Genomic DNA, 24,055 nt, shown 5'->3' with positions numbered 1-24,055 from the left:
CAATACATTCAAAATAGCGCTGCTAGAATCATAATTAAAGTAAGGAAATTTGAACATATCACTCCCATCCTTAAATCACTCCATTGGCTCCCTGTTTCTTCCTAGATCGAAAATAAAATCCCACCTTTGTATCTTCAAGATCTGATTAGCTTACAACTCTCAAATCGTACTCTCAGATGATCAGGTAGCATGCTCCTTTAAGTTCCCTCCACCAAGCTTCGTACTATGGGGGGACGAGCTTTTTGTTCTGCAGCCCCACAGCTTTGGAACCATCTTCCTGTCCAGCTGCGAGTCACACAGAGTCTGGACTCTTTTAAAGCAAAGATTTTTTTATTTAGGAAAGCATACAATTGCTGAGATATTATGTTTAGTGATTGTGATATTTTAGATTCTGTGGTTGTTTTTAGATTTTGTTATTCTTTTGTAGCACTTTGAGATTCTGCGAATGAAAAGTGCATTACAAATAAAATCTATTATTATTATTATCTTTTGCTACATCTTAGGCATTGGCTAAGACATAGTACACCAACGATAAATATTTAGAAACAAAGAATAGCACAGTACCCAAAAAATAAACCACTAACACACACTGCTGCTTTTGCAAGCATACAAAAGACCACAGCAACACAGACAGCTAAAATTTTCTTACCTATGTCTAGAATGATCTTCAGTACTTGATCAGGAATGTTCACATAGTTATTGAGCCTTTCCTGAACAGTGCTGAGCTGGCTGAATTCCTTCACATTGAAAGCAAATGATGGATTGTGAGAGATGTCCTCAATCTGTTTAGGGTCTGCATTTTTCACTCCAACACCAAAAGGAACAACTCCTTCAGTCTTTAGGGCAACTGCAGGTTCTCTGACACTGTCTTTAGATCTTCCCCCAGTCAAAACGATCAAAAATTGGGGAACATTTTTACTGGCTCGACCACCATTTGCTGGTGACAAAACGGTGTTTTTCATGAAAGTCAAGGCAGCTCCAGTATTTAAACTTCTGCCACCTGCCAGAGTGAGTCCACTTACAGCTCTCAGCACCTCATCTTTGGTTTGGTAAGTGTTCAAGTAGAAGTTAGGACTTGGTCTTTCACTATGCTGGACCACAGAAACTCGTACTTTATCAAAGCCTATATCCAGAGGATCAATGACTTTGGAAATGAAGTCACGGATATAGGGAAAGTCACTTCTCACATCATCAGAGCCATCAATCAAGAATGCAACATCCCTTTCTCCACCAGAGGGACCTGGTTTTTCAGTCACTTTGAAAGATTTAAAAAAGAGAGAATGTGAATTAAATACCAAAAACTGCTTAAATATCTACAACATAAAAGTTAGATTGCACATTTCTGAATAGAAAAGCAATGTAGGTGATAAAAAAATAAAGTGGTGCAAAAAATAATTTATGTTGACTAATATGATAATGACTATTGACTGTTGACTATAATATTATTGAACTTAATAGTGATACTCATCACCTCAATTAATTAATTTTTTTTTTTTTTTTTTTATGAAAATGTGCTTCAGCTTACCTACTGGAGTATCAGTCTCCCCAACAACAGTGACCAGTGGTGTCATAATTTCATCAACAACACTTGACAAGTCAGCAAAATTTATTTTATAGTATGCCAAATTTTCAACAAAAGCAACAGTTTTCAAGAAACGATCTTCCACTTGGCCAGCTCCAACAGCAAAAGTCAAAATACCCTCTAAGGCTACACGGTCTGCAATCCCCTTGACCTCGTCTTGAGATGGTCCTCCTGTTATTAAAACCAGGACCTGCTGGATCCCCTCTCTCCTACGAGACCCAGCTTTGGGGTGGAAGTGGTTGTTTAGGGCATATTGTAGGGCTGCACCAGTGTTCAGTGCACGTCCTCCCATCAATCTCAGCTGAGCGATAGCAGAGAGCACATCCTGTTTGGTGCTGTGAGTGTTCAGATAAAACTCTGTAAGCTGCCTTTCAGCAAACTGCATTAGTCCGATGCGCACTCGCTCCGGTCGAACATCTAGTCTGTTCACCACTTCGGTAATGAAGTCCAGTACAGGTTGCAGGTTATTTCCAACATAGTTAGATCCATCCACCAAGAAGACAATGTCTCGGACAACTCTTTGGGTGTGGACTGTAGTAACATCCACAATTGGGCCTAGAAGATTTTACATAACCACAATTTTAGATATCTAAGTATCGTTTAAATGAAGTTCAATTATTTCTATTTGTGCTATAAGACAGTATCAATGGGCAAAAATGCATAAGAAAAGATACATGGTTTTGTGAAGTATTTTATTAATCTTTATTTATCTTATTAATTTAAATATCTATCTATATACATAACTAATACTTATGAAGAATACAATCTGCTTTTTTATAAACAAAATGAGCATGTTTGAACTCTAAATATTACCTGTTTCAGTTGGAATCTCTGTCACAACAACACCAGACAATGTAGAGAGAGGGGAGATAATTTCTCTGGGGTTGCGCAGCAACATCCTGAAGTCCTTCAGCATGAAAACAACACTGTCATCAAAAGCTATTTGCTTGAGCTCAGCTTCATCGGCAGCCCTGGAGCCTGCAGCCAAAGTCAGAAAACACCCATTTGACGAAGAGCATCAGCCGGGTGTTGGACACTGTCTTTAGATTTTTTACTGGTCAGGAGCAACACAAGCTGTGGCACTTTGATCTTGAATGCGGCTCCCACTCTCAGCTGTGAGCATGTTGGTCCTCACAAAATTCAAGGCAGCACCAATGTTGACTTCAACCGATGGTTTGGGTTTTATTCTTGCGAGGGCAGAGATTAGTGATTCCTTTGAATTGAATGAGTTGAGGTTGATCTCCATTCTTGGGGTGGTGGAAAACATGGCCACTCCGACCTGCACCTGATCAGGACCAATTGGCATGGTGTCAATAAACCTTTTGATGAATTCTCGCACTGCATTGATTATGACGGTACCCATGCTACTGTCAATGAGGAAAATTATATCTCTCTTCCCAACAGCCAAAGCTAAAAGGGGAAAAAAAAGAAGAATTCTGCTTAGACCTTCTGCAAATTCTAACCAAAATCAGGCAACATATGAAACAGTTAGCTCTCATCATTTATCTAAAATGATTAATTAAGGTTTAGCTTGAAGGTTTTTACAAATACAATGTATTAACTATCATCATTTTTTTTTACTTGACATAAAGCTGGCATAGATAAATCATGTAAAACAATGAAAATTAATTAGCATTAAGTGATAATTTATTTCAAAACATGGACATTTGCTATGACCAGTACTTTATACAATCCTGAATATAAACATACAAAAATTGTTAACAAGAGTTATCTCTCCACTTGAAAGCTGTGCTACACTTTTGATTTAGTGTAAATATTGTATTTTAGAGAGAACACAATCCATGACAAGAACAGTGAACCACAAAACTTGTTTTTATGGTTCATTGGCAAACAGCATATGTTGTTTACAGCACTGGTTTTTAATCCTGGTCCTGGGGACCCACCACTCTGCACATTTTGTATGTCTCATCTGACACGCTCCGTGCAGTTCGTGGAGCTCTAACCTGATGGGCTGATGAACCTGAATCAGGTGTTTTAAATAAGTGAGACACAAAATGTGCAGAGTGGTGGTCCACGTCCGTGATGAGTACAGTTATTATTTCCCGTTCTTCAGTTTCGCTATGGAATCCCCCTCATACAGTAATTACATACCTTCTGTGAAATCTGTTTGAATCACAATGGTGCGCTGGGTGACCCCATTAATGTATGGCAGTATCTAGTCACCCATGCTTGCCACTGTTCTGGCATCAGGAGCAGACAGAACAAAGCGTTTGTCTGTAGCAATAGCTTCCAGTTGGGCAGTAGCAGAATCACCCACAGCAATGCCAAATGTGTACACACTGGCCAGCTTTAGAGCCCTCTCGCCTTGACTGACATCATCAGTGGACTTCCCCAGCACTGATCACCACCAGCACCTGGGGTACCCCTTCCTCTGCCCTGCCTCCTGCATCTTGGCCCAACAGACTGTCTGCCACCTCCTCTAAAGTGGCCCCCAGGATTGCCTCATAACCGCCAGGGTACTTAAGCCCCCGAATATAACTGAGGACACTCTCTTTGTTGTCATAGCTATTGAGATAGAACTGAATCTCAGGGTTGCAGGGACTTTGAAGGAGAAGTGGAGAGAGGACAGAGAGAAAAAGAAAACCATTCTGTCTCATCTTTGGACCTTCATAATAATTTTTACTGTCACTTTTTACTGTTGATTGAAATCATGATAAAAGTATCTAATAAAACAAATTGTTTAGCCAGGATATATTGAAAGGTTTGTCCTATTTTTAAATAGCCAATAAGCTTTATGTCACAAATATGAGCCATGGTTTACTCCTTGATAACCGACTGCAGGTGATATTAGGGAAGGGACATTAATATTCTACACAGCATGTGATGATTCAACAATACTTTTAGCTTTATTTTCTAAAAGAGAGAGGCTGTAAATTTAAAATTAATACAGTGATCTGCTAAAAGTGCAGTTTGTCATCATTTAGGAGCACACTACAAAATACCATTGATGGCTAAAGGCAAACCTACAGTACATAGACACAAAGGCACAAAACATTTAACTTCAATTTATGGGGTCTTTAATATTTAAATTCAGTGAAATATGCTCTTTGTTTATTAAACAATTCAAAGATGAGAACATATGGATTCATCACTGTATCAATTGTGGAGGAAAATGTTTTTTTTTCTTTTTTTTTTTTTACTTAAATGGTTACAAAGTGAAGACAATCCGCACATAAACACATAAGAATCAGACATTAAGCTCTCAAGACATAAGCTGTGCTGGATGGTTAGCCATCATCAGCTGCTGATGATCTCTAAAGTCTCAAAGACATAAATTAGTGATACCTTGTCGTCTAAAGAATTTAGGCATCAATTTCTGAAGTGAATCTACTTTTTTCCAAGAATTTAGTAGAGGAATGGATGGATAAATAAGTGAATGGATAATGGCAGAGAGACAGAAAGATGGTTGGATGGATGTTTATAGTTTTGAAATTCTGTTACATCTATAATAATTTGTTTTATGTCTATTTGTTTCAAATGCACTTAAACAGCACAAGAGGAGTCACAGCATGCAGAAAATGTGACTGTGACAAAACTATTCATGTTAACAGTGGGGGAATTGTTAACTGGGTTATTTCTAGTTTAATTTTTCATGAGTTACCTATAGTCAATATTAACTGGCTGTGGCCGTTCCCGACGCTGACAGTAGCTCTTGAGACAGGATTGTTGGTGTAAGTTTAAAATTCAATTATCTATTGAATTGTTTTTGTTCATAAGGGGTTTCTGAACAAACGACATCAAACTGCTCTGAATGGTTTTAAAGTATTTAAATCAGTAAACTGTAACTGTTTCTCTTCACAGTCTTGAATATGAAATTTCAAAGTTTTAACACAAGTGAGCAGCATTGATTTTAACACAAGTGAGCAGTATTAATGCTCCTATTTTTACTTACTGTTGTACAAGTAGATGTAATTAAACTTAATAATAGAGCTTTGCAAAGAACAAGATACCTAATTTTTCACTTCCCAGTCAAGGGAACGTAGCACAGTAAAATGAAGATATTTTCACCCATAGCATGATGTTTACATCTCAAAGGGGCAGTCGTGGCCTAATGCATAGAGAGTTGGACTTGTAACCCGAACAGTCTCAGGAATGGTCGGTGGGGGAGTGAAAAACCAGCACTCTTGTCTCACCTCAATACCACGACTGAGGTGAGACCCTTGATCAAAAACCGAACCTCAGCTGCTCCCTGGACGCTGCAGCATTGGCTGCCCACTGCTCTGGGTGTGTGTTCACTACTGTGTGTGTGCACTTGGATAGGTTAAATGCAGAGCACAAACTCTGAGTATGGGTCAACACACTTGGCCACATGTCACTTCACTTTCACTTTCAAGAAGTCCGGAGAGGCAAAAAAAAAAAAAATATATATATATATACACATATATATATATAGTATATATATATAAATGGACTAAACTTACCATCCTGAGCTTCAAGATTTGGGAATAGGCCAAAAACCATTACACTCCAGAGGGCAAACAGTAATAGCCGGCTCTTCCCCATTGTCCACAAAAGCGTATGGAATAGACTGCTGGGAAAAAAACAACAAAACTGCTTTTAAGTTTTTGGGAAAATGTACAGCATACTATATATACAGTATATATAACTTACTTGCAATGGCACAAACACATATGACTGCTGTTCATCCACAGTTCTGACATACTGTAACTGCACAGTTTGATAAAGTTTTGCCATCAAATTATAGGTATCAAATGATCAATATTCTAAATATAATCCTTTATTGGGTTGTTTGCGTTCTCATCTTATCTCATAAAATATAACATAAAATTCTATGAAATACCTCTGGGCTGTTTATGCTTATTTTTAGGAGGAGAGGAAAAGTTTTGGCGGCACAGTGAGATTTATGTGACCTGTTTCCACCCCGTGAGCCAAATCCACACAGCTGTCAGATTTCAGGATTTTAAAAGGTTTTCTTCCCACATCAATGTTCCTCACTTGCCAGTAAAAACCATTAAGCACTACGCAGTCCACACTCAGAAAAAACAAAACAAACAAACATGGAGTAAACATTTGAGTAAATGAATTACTCCGGGATATTGGTTTATTTAAACTCAGAGGGAGTGTCAGCCATGTTAAAAAAGTTAACAGCTTAAGTCATTTGTGGATTAATGCTTATTGTTGACGCGAACCGTTTTCAAACGATTCAGTTCGATTTGGTGAACTGGTTCAAGAAGATCCGGTTACATCGAGTGATTCGTTCACGAACCGGATATCACTAAACTGCAGTGTTGTGAACGCGCTCATAACAGACCCGGGAGAGAAGTCAATGCTGAATAAAGTCGTAGTTTTTGATATTTTTGGACCAAAATGTATTTTCGATGCTTTAAAAAAATTCTAACGGACCCTCTGATGTCACATGGACTAGTTTGAAGATGTTTTTATTACCTTTCTGGACGTGGACAGTATACCGTACATACATTCTCAATGGAGGAACAGAAAGCTCTCGGACTAAATCTAAAATATCTTATACTGTGTTCCGAAGATGAACGGAGGTCTTACGGGTTTGGAACGACATGAGGGTGAGTCATTAATGACATAATTTTCATTTTTTGGTGAACTATCCCTTTAAGAGTGAAAGACACATTTGCTCTATAAAATTTTTTCCATCACATCAGTCTCAGAGTTGCTGGACACATTGAGTCACGGTATAGTTTTGGTTGCCAATGTTACCATATATGCAAATATGGTAATAATAATAATAATAATAAATAAAAACACAACTAGGAAATATTTGGTTAGAGGCTTTTTATGTTAACAGGCTCTTACAATTATAATAGGGGTGCACGATAAATATCGGCCGATAATTAATGCGCATCTCGTAAGTAAAGATCACATCTGGAACAGCTAGAATCTTTATAGAGAGAGAGAGAGAGAGAGAGAGAGAGAGAGTTCCTTACACAAAATTACTTTATGAGTTGAAGTTGTTTCAGTTGGCATTTATTTCATTTGGATGCAGAATTAGTTTTAAAACATTTTCAAATTTCAGCACACAATGGTATTATGTTTAAATGTATTACAAGTAAATTTATAATATTTAATGTAACATGACATGTAACATTTTCAATGTTTTAATGCCCAAGCAACAATAATGGGATGAAAAACATGTTTGTACCAACCTCAGTCTAAATGCTAAAAGCACCAAATGAGTAATACAAGGTGTCAACATTGACCTCTAGCTGGCCCAACAGAGGAATTCTAATGCCCACACTCTCAAAAAAAAAAAAAAAAAAAATGTGTACAAATTTTAACTTTAGCTTGTCACTGGAGCAACACCATCAAATGTACACCTTATCTTCCCCTAAAGGGTAAATATCAGTACCCTACAATTCTGTGTTTGTGGTGACAGTTACATGTTTGCCTGTATGTATGCAAGTCAATGGGAAAGTATTGCAATGGATTTAGATTTTCTGGTGTTTTCAAGGGTCCACATCTGTTTCTGCTTCACTTAAATGTAATGCCTCAGCTCTAACTCTCCCAGCATTCTTTGTCCCTCTGGCAAAGACAGTGGAAAAAGTGTTTCACATCACTCTGTCTTTACAGCGCAGTTTGAATAGTGTCTATAGTGGTAGAAAAGTGCAACAAAACTTCCTGACTTGTTCTGCTTCTTGCTTCTTTTTAAACAAGATCATAATCAATATTATTCTCATCCTGATTAAATATCATCTTGATGAAAACAAAAATCGACATAACAACTAAACCAGACAGTTAAGAGGAAAATTCTGCAATATATCCTTTATAGAAAAATGTTTATTTTACACTTTTACATAACAGAATCATAGAGGTTATGTGTAACCATATCACAAACACATGACTGTAACAATGGTCTCAAAAACTTTCCTGCTAAATTGTTCACTCTTAACACTGAGCCCCTCCTCAAGTATTCTACTTATCAGAGCACTTTTGCTCTGCCTTCTGCAATGCCTCTTCCTGTGGTGCAAGAAAAATTCTTTTTTTTCTCCCAAAGCATTGAAATTTAGTGTACCCAGTGAATTCTTAACCCACACCATCTTGATGATTCTCACTCATGCACTTAAATGCTCATCTTACAAAGACATATTTGCATGACTCATATATAACCAAGTAACTTACCTCTGGAATAAAGAATGCAGAACGCTATATTCCACAATCTTTCAATAAAATTTTAAATAATTGCAAAAAGACAACTCTTAGGTCATTGTCTTCCTGGTATTTCCCTTCTGAGAACTGTTCTGGATTGGTTAAACTGATAAGCTCACGTACCGGAGCTCTACTGTGAGACTCTCGTCCGTTGAGCTGACTGTGTGCTCTCCAGAGGAGCAGTTCCACTCACTCCAGCCTGGGACAGAACACACAACTCAGATAATCCTGGAGAAAAGCCACACAATATTTTCACACCTCTTACTTTCCTCTGCATAGAGAAGAAGGAAAAAGCACAACGAGGGGAAAAAAGAGAGTGGGAGAGTCATAAATGAGAAACAGACCCAAGTCCGTTTTTGGTTTGGCTATTCCTTTTTGGGAAGGTGATGTAGCAAACCAAAGCAAGACTTTTTTTACCCCCCTTAGACTCCTCCAACTCAAACTGTATCCTTGGCTAACCACTGAAGGAATAATCACAAACACAATATATGATTCAATATATGAATCACTTTTTGGATTGGACTTGTTTAGATTACTGTGGCAAACAGGGTTCTGGATGAGGACATTTGTTTCTAAATCTGAAGAGATGAATCAAGCAAATTAAAGGATTTTTTTTTTATTATTTATTATATGAATAAAAAAACACACAAAGACATATAAATCGGTTACATCTGTTCAGTAGCAACAAAATCAGAAAACATATTCAGATAATGAGTAACAAGCTTAAATATTACATGATACATGTGAAATGTGAAAACTATAAAACAAGTTCTCTGGCATTTTGCACACAATGAGAACAAGCTGACTTAAGTTGGGTGGATCAAAGTGAGGTGTCAATTCTGAGAGATCAGACGTTTACTGTTGTGTTAAATCTGAAAAGTAATATTGTAATACATTTAATTCAGCCCAGAAAACACCTGTTTCTGTTGCTGTATCTCAGTGTTGAATTAACTAGCCTCACTGTGCTCTGAATTATGTCAGAATCCTTGAGAATAAACAACTGATGCCCATGATTCAATGCAGTGATTACCCAACAAATAAGAGATGTGTTGACAAATTCTGCTCCACTGTGTGCAATTATAATAGATCAATGTCAAATTAAAGAAATTAAACATAAATTCTGCAGAAGCGATGCAGTCTATTGATTTTGAGAAGAACAAGAGTTTCCCTATCTCTATCAACTTGCTACACAAACACAAAAGCAATTTACAAGAATAGTATTTAAAAGAGTAGTCCATCTTTAGAAAAATACAGCCTGTTGTCTTATAGGGCCTTTTAAGGCTTTCCTTTCCTCTGTTCACCAGGGTCAACTGTTATACTGAACTATTAATGCTTGAAGAAACAGACAAAAATCCTGTTTACTATTTAACTATTTATCTAATAGCAGTTATTATTATTACTATTATTATTATTATTATTTTCTTTTAAAAGCTTGCTTAATTCACTATTTGTGCTTAAAATTAGTCATTCGTCCAGAAAAAAGAGCAGCATTAAAAACAAAATAAAATTAAACAATTAAACTTGAAATGCATTGAAGCTCATAAAAATAATTAAGAAATTATATATATATATATTATATATATAGATATATATATATATAATATATAATATATATATATATATATATATATATATATATATATATAAATATATATAAATGCGTACAGACGATGCCTCCACCAAGTAGGCCTGCATTTACGCCCATAATACACAGTCCTGGGCATCTCAAAATGGGAGCAGACATCCTGTCGAGGCAGGGGTCAAAGCCCGGGGAATGGATGCTTCACCCCGAGGTGGTGAAGCAGATATGGAGAGTTTTTGGCCAGGCTCAGGTGGATCTGTTTAGCCCCTTTCACACTGCACGTTGGACCCGGCAAATTGCCGGAACATTGCCGGGTCGACTTCTGTGTGAAAGCAAACACGTCCCGGGATTGATTCTGGGATTGAACCCGGGTCGGGGACCTAGTAACATTGCCGGGTTCAGTCCCGGAACGAGCGCTGTGTGAACAAAAGCCAGAACTAATGCCGTGTCGTAGTGATGACTCTTTTAGCGTGTTTTGAAGGCAGATCAACGTTCGCGATGAAACAAATATGTGCAAACTGTAACGAAGCAGAGATCAGTTAGTTCCTCACTTTCCGCGATGAAGCTGAGATCGTTCACCAGCTTCAATGAAAGTTAACGTGCCTAGCGTTTTCGACTCGTACATTACACGTCACACCCTGATATCGCGTGTCTTCACGGGACCTTTACGGGTTGTGTGTGAAAGCACTCACATATTCCGGGTAATCACTGGCAGTGTGAAAGTGCTAAATCTAGCGACCCAGGTACAAATGCCGGGACACATTACCCGTGTATTTGCCGGAATCGCAGTGTGAAAGGGGCTTTTGTGACTCAAGAGATATCGCACTGTCTCCTCTGGTTCTCTCTGACTCATCCAGCTGCACTGGGGCTCAATTCACTAAGGAGAGATTTTTTAGCTGGAACTTTCCCCTGATCTGGATGGATTGATCATGTTGGTCATTCGGATGGATGCCCAGCTGTAACACAGAGACCAACGAGTTTTGCAGACTTTAGTTCCTGAAACATCAGAGTTTTCAGCCACCGGGATCAATGAGATCGGACCAGTCTTCGAATCTGAACCTATACAGGTGGGCAGGGCTGGACTGTCTCAGGAGGAGAGGAACCGTGTGAGGGAGAGAGCACTATGTTTATACTGCGGTCCACCTCGCAGCCAGGTGACCAATAAAAGGCCAGGCCCGGCCATAGACCCGAGGTTACGGTCGGGTGCATTGTCGGTAAAATGTGCTTCAAATGCTTCAACTCTCCTTCCGGTTTGATTACTATGGGCAACCAATACCCACTCCTGCAAGGCATTGGTGGATTCAGGAGCCAAAGGTAATCTTTTGGACATTAATTTGGCTGTACACTTACAACTGCCTATTTTCCCCTAAAGGATGAGGTCCTGGTTAATGCTCTTAATGGACGAGGGCTGCCTGCCATTACACACTGGTCCGGTTACACTCATCACTTCAGGGAATCACTCTGAGAAGATCCAATTTCTGCTCACTAACTCCCCACTCACTCCGATCGTCCTGGGTCACCCCTGGCTGGTTCTCCACAACCCTTGTGTGGTCTGGGGGCGCAACTCCATCGCTGCATGGAGCGATTATTGTCACTCCTCTTGTCTCATGTCTGCCTGTTCGTCTGTAACTTGCTCTGTGTTTCAGGGGGAAACGGTGAACCTGGTTCAAACCGTGGGTGAAAGGAGCTGCGCTTTCAGTTAAAACACAGATATGTTGCTTCTCTAATTTTACATGCAAGTATAGCCGAAATCATAGCACAGCTGTTGTCTTTATCTTATGTGTAGCCTATTTGATTTTATCAGACGATAGCACAATTATAAATCAGGATTTTTGTGCAGATTAACATCTTGGAAGGGAGAGCTGGTTTGTCTTAATGGGTCGCCTTTCACTATTTCCTATTCATACCATTGTCTGACAACAGAAACAGTCAAATATATCAATGAAAACAGTTTTGAGAATTTAGCTGCATCAAAATGCAGTATGTGGCCCAGAGAGGCAAACAAATGTAATAATAAATAATAAATGCACATTTTGCATGTTCAGAAGAAGTGTGCTGCCGTCCTGTGAAATTGCAAACAGGTTTGTGTAAGTAAATTGCTCAGTACAAAGAAAGAGAATAGGAACCTAGTATTTCTATGTTTTTTTTTTCATGTGTCTAATAGACATGAACAAGTTCTTTGAAAAACATCTTTGACCTATGAAATATGTCTACTCTTTATGCTCTGTTAACTATGGTTTCGCTAATAATAAATATATATTACTTAAAGCATCCATATTTGGCCATGCCCATGTTAATTAGTTTAAAAACTTGAAGGCTCAGTTTCACAAACAGGGCTTAGCTTAAGCCAGGATGAAGCCTTAGTTAAATTAAGATATTTAAGAAACTTTTACAAAAATGCCTTAGAACAAAATATTACAGGTGTGTAAATTACAGTTTTAATATGAATGAACCTCTGAAGGGAACTGATTGTCTTCAGAAAAATTTCGATCACATTTTCATTTTACCTGATAAAGTATCATTTATGTGCTGAGCTGATTTTTTTACAGCCATTACCGGGGAAACCACTATACAGTGGTGTGAAAAATTGTTGGCCCCCTTCCCGATTTCTTAATTTTTTGCATGTTTGTCACACTATAATGTTTCAGATCATCAAGCAAATTTAAATATTAGTAAAAGATAACACAAGTGAACACATCATGCAGTTTTTAAATGAAGGTTTTTATTATTAAGGGAAAACAAAATCCTAAACTACATGGCCCTGTGTGAAGAAGTGTTTGCCCCCTAAACCTAATAACTGGTTGGGCCACCCTTAGCAGCAACAACTGCAATCAAGCATTTGCAAAAACTTGCAATGAGTCTGTTACAGCGCTGTGGAGGAATTTTGGTCCACTCATCTATGCAGAATTGTTGCAATTCAGCCACATTGGAGGGTTTTCGAGCATGAACTGCCTTTTTAAGGTCATGCCACGGCATTTCAATAGGATTCAGGTCAGGACTTTGACTTGGCCACTCCAAAGTCTTCATTTTGTTTTTCTTCAGCCATTTAGAGGTGGACTTGCTGGTGTGTTTTGGATCATTGTCCTGCTGCAGAACCCAAGTTCGCTTCAGCTTGAGGTCACGAACAGATGGCAGGACATTCTCCTTCAGGATTTTTTGGTAAACAGCAGAATTTCCATTTATCACAGCAAGTCTTCCAGGTCCTGAAGCAGCAAAACAGCCCCAGACCATCACACTACCACCCCCATATTTTATTGTTGGCATGATGTTCTTTTCTGAAATACAGTGTTACTTTTATGCCAGACGTAATGGGACACACACCTTCCAAAAAGTTCAACTTTTGTCTCGTCAGTCCACAGAGTATTTTCCCAAAAGTCTTGGGGATAATCAGTATGTCTGGGGTCTTTTGTGACCTCTTGGATGAGTTGTCGCTGTGCTCTTGGGGTAACTTTGGCCGGTTGTCCACTTCTGGGAAGGTTCTCCACTGTTCCATGTTTTTGGCATTTGTGAATAATGGCTTTCACTGTGGTTCGCTGGAGTCCCAAAGCTTTAGAAATGGCTTTATAACCTTTTTCCAGACTGATAGATCTCAATTACTTTCTTTCTCATTTGTTTCTGAATTTCTTTGGTTCTTGGCATGATGTCTAGCTTTTGAGGATTTTTTTGGTCTACTTAACTTTGTCAGGCAGGTCCTTTTAAGAGATTTCTTGATTGCGAACAGGTGTGGCAGTAATAAGATCTGGGTGTGGCTAGAATAATTGAACTCAGGTGTGATAAACAGTTTTAGTTTTAACAGGGGGGCAAACACTTCTTCACACAAGGCCATGTAGTTTTGGATTTTGTTTTCCCTTAATAATAAAAATCTTCATTTAAAAACTGCGTTGTGTTTACTTGTGTTGTCTTTGACTAATATTCATATTTGTCTGATGATCTGAAACATTAAAGTGTGACAAACATGCAAAAAAAATAAGAAATCAGGAAGGGGACCAACACTTTTTCACACCACTGTATTTCTGACGTTCCAAAAGCACCTCCTACTGACAGAGAATGAATGTGCATTTTCAATAATCCAGTCTGCAGTTTTTGTTCAGACCAATGCCAAAATTCACCCACATAAATCTGTTTTAAATAATATAATAATTTATATTTCTGACTCATCTCTCTTCTTAAAAAATGGTTTAAAGGTTCAATTGTGAGGTTTATCATTTTATAATTTATTTAGTTTTTTGTTAAAACTTGTATTTCAACGGTAAATCAATTGCTATTTCATGGTCTACAACATTAAATAATAAAAGTGTCTGCTAAATGAATAAATGTAAATGTAAATGTAAATGAAAGAATCCCATTATAACGTACATAAAAAATGTAGAAAGATTGGACACAACAATGTGGCACCATTGTGCAGCAGCAAGCATAACGACAAAAAAGGAACCTCAAGGTTGATCTAGGTAAACGTGTGCAAACTAAATCCGCCCCTGGGTCCACCAGTTCATATACAGGTCCTTCTCAAAAAATTAGCATATTGTGAAAAAGTTCATTATTTTCCATAATGTAATGATAAAAATTAAACTTTCATATATTTTAGATTCATTGCACACCAACTGAAATATTTCAGGTCTTTTATTGTTTTAATACTGATGATTTTGGCATACAGCTCATGAAAACCCAAAATTCCTATCTCAAAAAATTAGCATATCATGAAAAGGTTCTCTAAACGAGCTATTAACCTAATCATCTTAATCAACTAATTAACCCTAAACACCTGCAAAAGATTCCTGAGGCTTTTAAAAACTCCCAGCCTGGTTCATTACTCAAACCGCAATCATGGGTAAGAGGTTAACCCAGAAGGCCATCATTGACACCCTCAAGCGAGAGGGTAAGACACAGAAAGAAATTTCTGAACGAATAGTATGTTCCCAGAGTGCTGTATCAAGGCACCTCAGTGGGAAGTCTGTGGGAAGGGAAAAGTGTGGCAAAAAACGCTGCACAACGAGAAGAGGTGACCGGACCCTGAGGAAGATTGTGGAGAAGGACCGATTCCAGACCTTGGGGGACCTGCGGAAGCAGTGGACTGAGTCTGGAGTAGAAACATCCAGAGCCACCGTGCACAGGCGTGTGCTTTTGAACCAGAAACAGCGGCAGAAGCGCCTGACCTGGGCTACAGAGAAGCAGCACTTGACTGTTGCTCAGTGGTCCAAAGTACTTTTTTCGGATGAAAGCAAATTTTGCATGTCATTCGGAAATCAATGTGCCAGAGTCTGGAGGAAGACTGGGGAGAAGGAAATGCCAAAATGCCTGAAGTCCAGTGTCAAGTACCCACAGTCAGTGATGGTCTGGAGTGCCATGTCAGCTGCTGGTGTTGGTCCACTGTGTTTTATCAAGGGCAGGGTCAATGCAGCTAGCTATCAGGAGATTTTGGAGCACTTCATGCTTCCATCTGCTGAAAAGCTTTATGGAGATGAAGATTTCGTTTTTCAGCACGACCTGGCACCTGCTCACAGTGCCAAAACCACTGGTAAATGGTTTACTGACCATGGTATTACTGTGCTCAATTGGCCTGCCAACTCTCCTGACCTGTAGCCCCATAGAGAATCTGTGGGATATTGTGAAGAGAAAGTTGAGAGACGCAAGACCCAACACTCTGGATGAGCTTAAGGCCGCTATCGAAGCATCCTGGGCCTCCATAACACCTCAGCAGTGCCACAGTCTGATTGCCTCCATGCCACGCCGCATTGAAGCAGTCATTTCTGCAAAAGGATTCCCGACCAAGTATTGAGTGCGTAACTGAACATAATTATTTGAAGGTTGACTTTTTTTTGTATTAAAAACACTTTTCTTTTATTGGTCGGATGAAATATGTTAATTTTTTGAGATAGGAATTTTGGGTTTTCATGAGCTGTATGCCAAAATCATCAGTATTAAAACAATAAAAGACCTGAAATATTTCAGTTGGTGTGCAATGAATCTAAAATATATGAAAGTTTAATTTTTATCATTACATTATGGAAAATAATGAACTTTTTCACAATATGCTAATTTTTTGAGAAGGACCTGTATGTCTACCAGGATGACATATTGAATTTTTCCTGTTCTCTCCAGGAACATATTCAGCACGTGAGGCGAGTGCTTCAGAGGCTGCAAGAGAATAGGCTTTTTGTCAAGGCGGGAGAAATGCGTCTTCCATGCACAGTCCATTCTGTTTTTGGCATACATCGTCTCATCCGAGGGCGTGCACATGGACCCCAACAAGTTCAAGGCTGTGGTGGATTGGCCAATTCCAGATTCTGGCAAGTCCCTGCAGAGGTTCCTGGGGTTCGCCAATTTTTACTGCCGTTTCGTTTGCAATTTCAGCCAACAGCCAACAATTTCAGTCGCTCCTCTGACCGCCTTGACCTCCAACAAAACGACATTCAGGTGGTGTAATGCAGCTGAGGTTGCATTTTCTAACCTTAAGGGCCACTTAGTTTCGGCTCCCATCCTCATAGCCCCTGAGCCTTTGCATCAGTTTGTGGTGGAGGTCGACGCTTTGGAGGTGGAGGTAGGTGCGGTTCTTTCACAGCGCATCCGCGGATGATAAGATGCACATTTTTTTCACATCATTTGTCTCCCGCAGAATGCAACAATGACACTGGTAACTGAGAGTTGCTGGCAGTTAAGTTAGTGCTGGATGAGTGGCGTCGCTGGCTAGAGGGTTCAGGAGTTCCCTTTATTGTCTGGACCGATCACAAGAACATTGCCATCCAGGGGTTAATCGTACTATGTTCCTAGTTAAACAACGATTCTGGTGGCCATATATGGCTCAGGGCATTCAGGGTTTTATTTTGGCCTGCTCTGTCTGTGCTCGTGGTAAGACTTCCAATCGGCCCCCAGAGGGGCTTCTTCAGTCGCTGTCAGTGCTTTCGAGACCCTGGTCCCACATCGCACTAGATTTCGTCACAAGCCTACCGCCCTCTCAGGGCAACACAGTACCACTTCTTTCATATTCATGGCCTCCCGACGGATGTGGTTTCCAACAGGGGACCCCAATTCATCTCAAAATTTTGTCAGTTTGTCCTCTGGTTTCTACCCTCAGAGTAACAGTCAGACAGAGTGGGCCAACCAGGACTAAGAGTGAATGTTATGATGATTGGTTTCTCAGAACCCTTCCTTTTGGAGCCAGCAACTCTCATGGATTGAGTATTCTCATAACTCACTGCCAGTGTCATCCACGGGCCTCTCACCATTTCAGTTTAGGGTAACAACCACCTATTTTTTCGAGTCTGGAACCCGAAATCGTGGTCGCCTCCACCCATGTCTTCATCCAGAGGGTTCATCGCACCTGGAGATAGCCCGATAGACTCTCCTCCGGATGAGAGCACGCACCAAGGCCCAAGCCGATTGCCACCGGTCTAAGCCTCCCGTGTATGTCGTCGGTCAAAAAGTGTGGCTTTCATCCAAGATTACTTCCCTTTGCTCCATTTCTAATAAATTAACTCCTAAATTCATCGGCCCATTCACAGTCACCAAGATCCTTAGCCCAGTGGCTGTCCACCTTAAACTTCCTCCTGCATACAGGAGAGTCCATCCCGTTTTTCATTTATCTAAATTAAAACCCATTTTTTCATTATGCCATTAATCCTCCTGCTACGGTCACCCCACCAACCAACCCCGAACCGCTTCGCACTCTTCTGAAAAGGGAGGCGGGAGCACCCGCTCATTTTCATTTAAAGGGGACAACAACAGTGCATTTTGGCTCAAACCCTAAAAGTGCCAACTTCAACAAGCTATAAAAAAACGATCTGTGGGGTATTTTGAGATAAAACTTAACATACACACTGTATCAATGCATTCTATGGCACCTTTAAATCTTTCTTCCCTAAGTATTTCTGCATGTTTTCCATGTATTTAGTTTAGTTTACATCTTTTGCACATAAAGATGTTCATTCCACGGGAGTGTTTTAAAACTCTATTTCACTTGCAAGAGCTTTTTCTTGTTCAATGCTATTCACATCCAGAACCACAACAATTTTTTTGAGGGTTCGATGTCATTGATGTTCTTTGATTTACTTGCATTTTGCTTTTGTACACTTTTAGCATTTGCTATTCAATTTATACATTGAATGAGTCAGATTTATTCCAATATCCTTTTCTTTTTCTTTTCTTGGTAACTTGCCTGTTACAGGAATTAACAAACGGAATATAGTTTTTCTCCTTGATGGCTCTGATGACTCAAAAAAATGTACTTCTTGCCATCTGTTTATTCGGAGAATGGTAGAGGATCTTGACAGTGAACAGGAAATTGTTCGAGTTGCTGTAATACAGTACAGCGAAGATGCTTTGATTTATTTCCTACTTAATATGTACAGTAGTAAGAAAGCTGTAATTTATTCCTTTAATGGCCTTACAGCAAAAGGTGAAAGAAACCTAAATACTGGGGCAGCACTACAGTATGTCACGGACCATGTTTTCACTGCTGCTTCTGGAAGTAGACACCAGCTAGGAGTACCTCAGCTGTTAATTGATATGACTGGTGGAGGATCCAGTGATGATGAGGCTGGTCCTGCTGAAGATCTCAAGTGGAGTTCTGTCCACTGCCACTGGAATAAAGAATGCTGTAGAAGCAGAGCTACAAAGGATACAATTTTCACCTAGATTACTTTTTAATCTTTCAGCCAGTGGTGAATGTTTACATATACAGCCTGATATCCTCTCCTTTATCAAATCCAAAATGGGAATAGAACCACTGCTTGTATAAAAATGATAAATACCACGTGATTGATGATGTTTGAAGCTTCGAACGTCATGCAGTATCGGAAGGCCGGGACAGCTGGCTTGAAAAAAATTGGTGCTTCGCATTACTCTTGTGTTTGACTTTACAGTACATTGACTTGGTTGTGTGTGTGTGTGTGTGTGTGTGTGTGTGTGTGTGTGTGTGTGTGTGTGTGTGTGTGTGTGTACATTTATTTGGGATTCAGTAGAATAGTTTAGAATTACCTCAACACCAGACAGAAACTGAATGCATGTCACACCTCTATTGCATTTTATCATGTTCTATAGCAGAACAGCTCAACCAAAATATTTTTGTTACTACTCATGTCAAATATTAATTATAATTAATCACACACTTGTATATTTTATATTATTGATCAAATTGTGAATTCATTGACAAGACTATGTATGACATTAGTTGGTACAGATTAAAAACTTTTTCAAATTATCCTCTGCTCCGTGATGTTTTGTTAGATTTGGAGGAGAAACCAAGTCTGACCACCAGATGTCGCTAATGCGCACTGTGTTAAAATCTTCGAGTAATTAACCATTTTTTGGCACAATTTCATGAAAGCCTCAAATGGCTCAGAAAGCCTCGATTTCCCATCTCTACAAGTAGGCAATCCAAAACAACCACAGAGAAAGGGGCTGAGGCCAACAGAGTAATCCAGAAAACATGCAGAATAACAGAACCAAGACACGGGAAATCCAGGATACAAGGTTTAGAATTACAATAATGACACAATGCTTATGAGACACAGGTGCAAACAATGAGTGCTGATGATTCCGGGCAAAGGATTATGGGAAATGAAGTCTGGCCCTGCATCTCAATGTGCCTACTTATAGTACGCCCTTAATGTACTCTTTTGGTGAAGAAAAATTACACACTTTTGAGTGTGTAGTAGATGAATAGGCAAGCTTTGGGACATACTATCACATCACACAATTGCGTCTTTAAAGGACCGCTCTGTCGTACCTGTTACATGCACACTGTCACTGTAAACTGACTTGTCAATCATCTTGTAACAGTTTACATCCTTCACATTTCATTTCATTAAACTTCCTACTGCTCGTTGATCTGCCAGTCGCGGGTCTTTCATGCTAAGAACTCTGCTCATATTTTTTGAATAATGAGGCATTTAAAAGTTAACGACCAAATGGATGTTTATAAAAGTTCACATTGTTGTTGCAGATGAAATATAACACAGATAACAATAAATTACCTGGTTAAATTTTGATTATTAGTAACTCAAACCCCTGTAAACTTGTAAACCTCTCTACCTAACCTTTGATCACGCGCATCCACCACATTTGTAGTTTTTCTAACACGTTTTATTGAATCAGAATCCAGTCATCCACCACATGTATCTCAGAAGGTTTGTCAGGCCAAGGGAAATTTATTGATTTAACATCTCTACTAGAGGTGCGACAATAAATCGATTTGTGGATCGATTCTGCAATTTTTCAGAGTGCATCCTATTCTCTCTGGAATCGATTCTGAGCTTAGCTTTTAACAGCAGGTGATGGCACTGCTTGATTTAGAAACAGCCACACTCTGCTTACTTCCAGTTCCTTACACAAGCACCAATTGAACCTAAAATAATCAATCATAAATTAGAAAAGGATGATGCGAATAACAAGAGTGTTCTCAGTGGGTTGTTTACATTAATCTCGAATCATAAAAGCCGAGGTGCAAGTTCATTTAACCACTTACATTACTCATCCAGACACACAAGCGCTCTTCTTCGTGAGCAGTTAAGTGTGCGGTTAAAAAGTAGCCTAGAGTGCCATCTGCTGTTAAACACTAAGCTCAGAATCGATTCCAGAGAGAATCGCGATGCATTCGGAAAATCAAATCTCTACCTGTCCATTTGTCATTAACTAACTGCAAGATTTGTACTATCCTAAAACTTTATATTTCTGCCATATGGACATCATTTTGACATAGTTACCACTGATAAATTACTCTTAATTGTAATATAGAAACATTAATTTTCTGTGAAGCTGCTTTACAATGATGTGTGTCCTGAAAAGCGCTATACAAATAAATAATGATTGAAATGAATTTTTCTGGGGATTATAACCAGAAGTCAGACTTAAATTAATGGGGTCTTGCAGTTGTCTGAGAAGCAAGGGTCCAAACAGGGTGACCCGAGATCCTCTGACCAATATCACCACCACTTATCCATTTGAGCTGGTCTCCATTGATTTTTTTTTACATCTAGAGACATGTAAAGGAGGTTATGAATACAGTTTAGTTGTGATGGACCACTTTACATGGTTTGTTCAAGCATATGCCTGTAGAAACAAGAGTGCCAAGACAGCTGCAGAGAAAGTGTTTGGAGACTTTGTTTTGAAGTTTGATCGCTGTACCACGATCAAGGCAAGGAATCTGACAACAAGCAGTTTGCAAAGTTGCAAGAGTACAGTGGTGTGAAAGGCTCCCATACAACACCATATCACCCGCAGGGAAATTGGCAAGTTGAAAAAAAAGAGAAAAAAATAAAAGTGACGTGACATACAGCCAAGTATGGTGACCCATACTCAGAATTCGTGCCCTGCATTTAACCCATCCAAAGTGCACACACACAGCAGTGAACGCACACACACCGTGAACACACATGGCGATGGGGTTTGCACCCTATTATCTCCTCTTCGGCCGTACGCCAAGGTTGCCCATTGATATCATGTTTGGTGTTCCAGTGAAGGACCAAAGCTGCGCTTACCATGACTATGCTGAGGCCTGGAGAAAGAGAATGATGGAAGCTTACAATTTTGCCTCAAGAGTGTCGCACAGAGAGAAGGAAAGAGAAAAAGCTCTGTATGACAAGAAAGTGCATGGAGCTGAATTGTTCCCTGGTAATAGAGTACTAGTCCATAACTTTAAGGAGAAAGGTGGACCCGCTCAAACCATTCTGGAAAGAACAAGTTTATGTTGTCACTCAGAGGAAGTACCAGGATAGTTCAAGTCCAGTATATGAAGTTCAACCTGAAAATGGGAAAGGAAAAATGAGAATACTGCACAGAAATCTGTTGCTCCTATGTGATTACTTACCTGTAGAAAAGGAACACCTCCCCTGAAGACCTGAAAAAGAGAACAAGAAAAAGGCTGGAAAAACATCAACACAGAAAAATCAAATGCACTGTGACAGTTCAGATGGTGAAGATGATTGGAGAAGCCTGGTTGGATTGGCAATCGACAGGGAGAGTCGAAACTACAGTAGGCATCTACAGTCAGAACTCATCCAGACACACAAGCGCTCTTCTTCGTGAGCAGTTAAGTGTGCGGTTAAAAAGTAGCCTAGAGTGCCATCTGCTGTTAAACACTAAGCTCAGAATCGATTCCAGAGAGAATCGCGATGCATTCTGAAAATCAAATCTCTACCTGTCCATTTGTCATTAACTAATTGCAAGATTTGTACTATCCTAAAACTTTATATTTCTGCCATATGGGCATCATTTTGACATAGTTACCACTGATAAATTACTCTTAATTGTAATATAGAAACATTAATTTTCTGTGAAGCTGCTTTACAATGATGTGTGTCGTGAAAAGAGCTATACAAATAAATAATGATTGAAATGAATTTGTCTGGGGATTATAACCAGAAGTCAGACTTATATTAATGTCTAGATGTTTGTTGCATGCCTGCCATACTAGAGACATGACCTGAGGTCCAAAGTCTGAGACGATCTCTGGATCTCTAAACCCTGAAAACCGGTTGAATAGGGTTTATGCCATTTCTTTAGCTGTAGAGAGACACTTTAGGCAAGACTTTGAGAATCAATCTATGATGAGGTGGACTGTCCAGGGACTACAGACAGTAGGGAAATGTTAATGGTCCTAGCAGAACTACAGGGGGCTTTCTTGGGCTCTTAGACTGGACACAGACTTCAAGACTTTGGTACGAGAATGCCAATTGGAGTTGAGATAATTCCACTGGACTTGATTAGACAAAGTATTCTGTAGCAAGTTTGCAACTAGAGGTGTAGTAGAATCCATGTGCAGAAGTTTATTGATAATCAAACATCAACCAGACAAATCCAAACGTTAAAGAATTGTAGTTAGGGTAATGTAGAGGTTGTTAACACTATGAGACAGTTCAACAGCAAACAAATCCAAAACAGTAATCCAAATCCAGAACAGGCAAGGAAAATCATTAACAGAAGGCAATCCAATAATTGTGAAACAAATGCTTTGTAAGGAAGTAGAACTGGCAATACTTCACTATGAGGGAATGCAACAGCATGGCTTATATATATATAAACAGGAAATGAATGGTGGATGTGGAGCCGGAAGTGGATGTGCATGAGTGAAGAGCCATTGAGGAACATCAGTGGATAAGTTTCAGTGGATTAGTCTCTGAAAAAGTTGAGATTTATTCATAAGAGTGGTTTAAAATTTATTTGTGTTTGAGCATTGAGAGTAACTGAGATAGATGCTCAGAATTGTGCAGGAATTGTGTCTCGTGATTCTTGCTGTTCGTGTGGAGTTGCATCTTCGAGGTACAGCAAAAGTCTGGGAAAGTGATTTTATTCCTTGAGGAAATGTTATGGTATATCAAGGTGCCATTCACCCGTTTTCTAAACGAAGCTAAGATTTGCAGAAGGGGTGTCAGGCAGAGGGTGATGGTGAACATGAGTAAAGGTTTGTTGAGGAATCCAGCCGACCTCACACTGTGTTCATAACACCATGGGGATTATATGAATGGATGAGGGTCCCGTTCGGATTGTCAAATGCACCTATGTCAGCCTTATTTAGATGATAACCTAGTCCATTCAAAAATTTGATAATCATCTTCAGGACCTTAGAAAGGTGGTGCAGTGTTACCAGAAATATGGTGTAAAGCTAACGCCTTGAAAATGTGTAGTGTTCAGAAACCAGGTTCAATTCCTAGGGAGGCTGGTGACCAAAGATGGGTACACAATGGACCCGGCTGATATCGCTCCAGTACTAGCACTAAAGGAGAGAACCCCTAAGAAAG

The 24,055-nt window shown here is 39.4% G+C and overlaps 1 pseudogene; it reads right to left on the bottom strand.

The window, feature by feature from the left end:
- The window catches only part of LOC109093629, a 34,673-nt pseudogene extending 25,645 nt beyond the window's left edge, over nucleotides 1–9,028 (bottom strand).
- Nucleotides 9,029–24,055: the final 15,027 nt, after the last annotated feature.

The sequence above is a fragment of the Cyprinus carpio genome, chromosome A9 (genome assembly GCF_018340385.1).
Source record: "Cyprinus carpio isolate SPL01 chromosome A9, ASM1834038v1, whole genome shotgun sequence".
Lineage (NCBI taxonomy): Eukaryota > Metazoa > Chordata > Actinopteri > Cypriniformes > Cyprinidae > Cyprinus > Cyprinus carpio.
The sequence above is the reverse complement of the archived record's forward strand: the minus strand, read 5'-3'. Positions and strand labels throughout refer to the sequence as shown.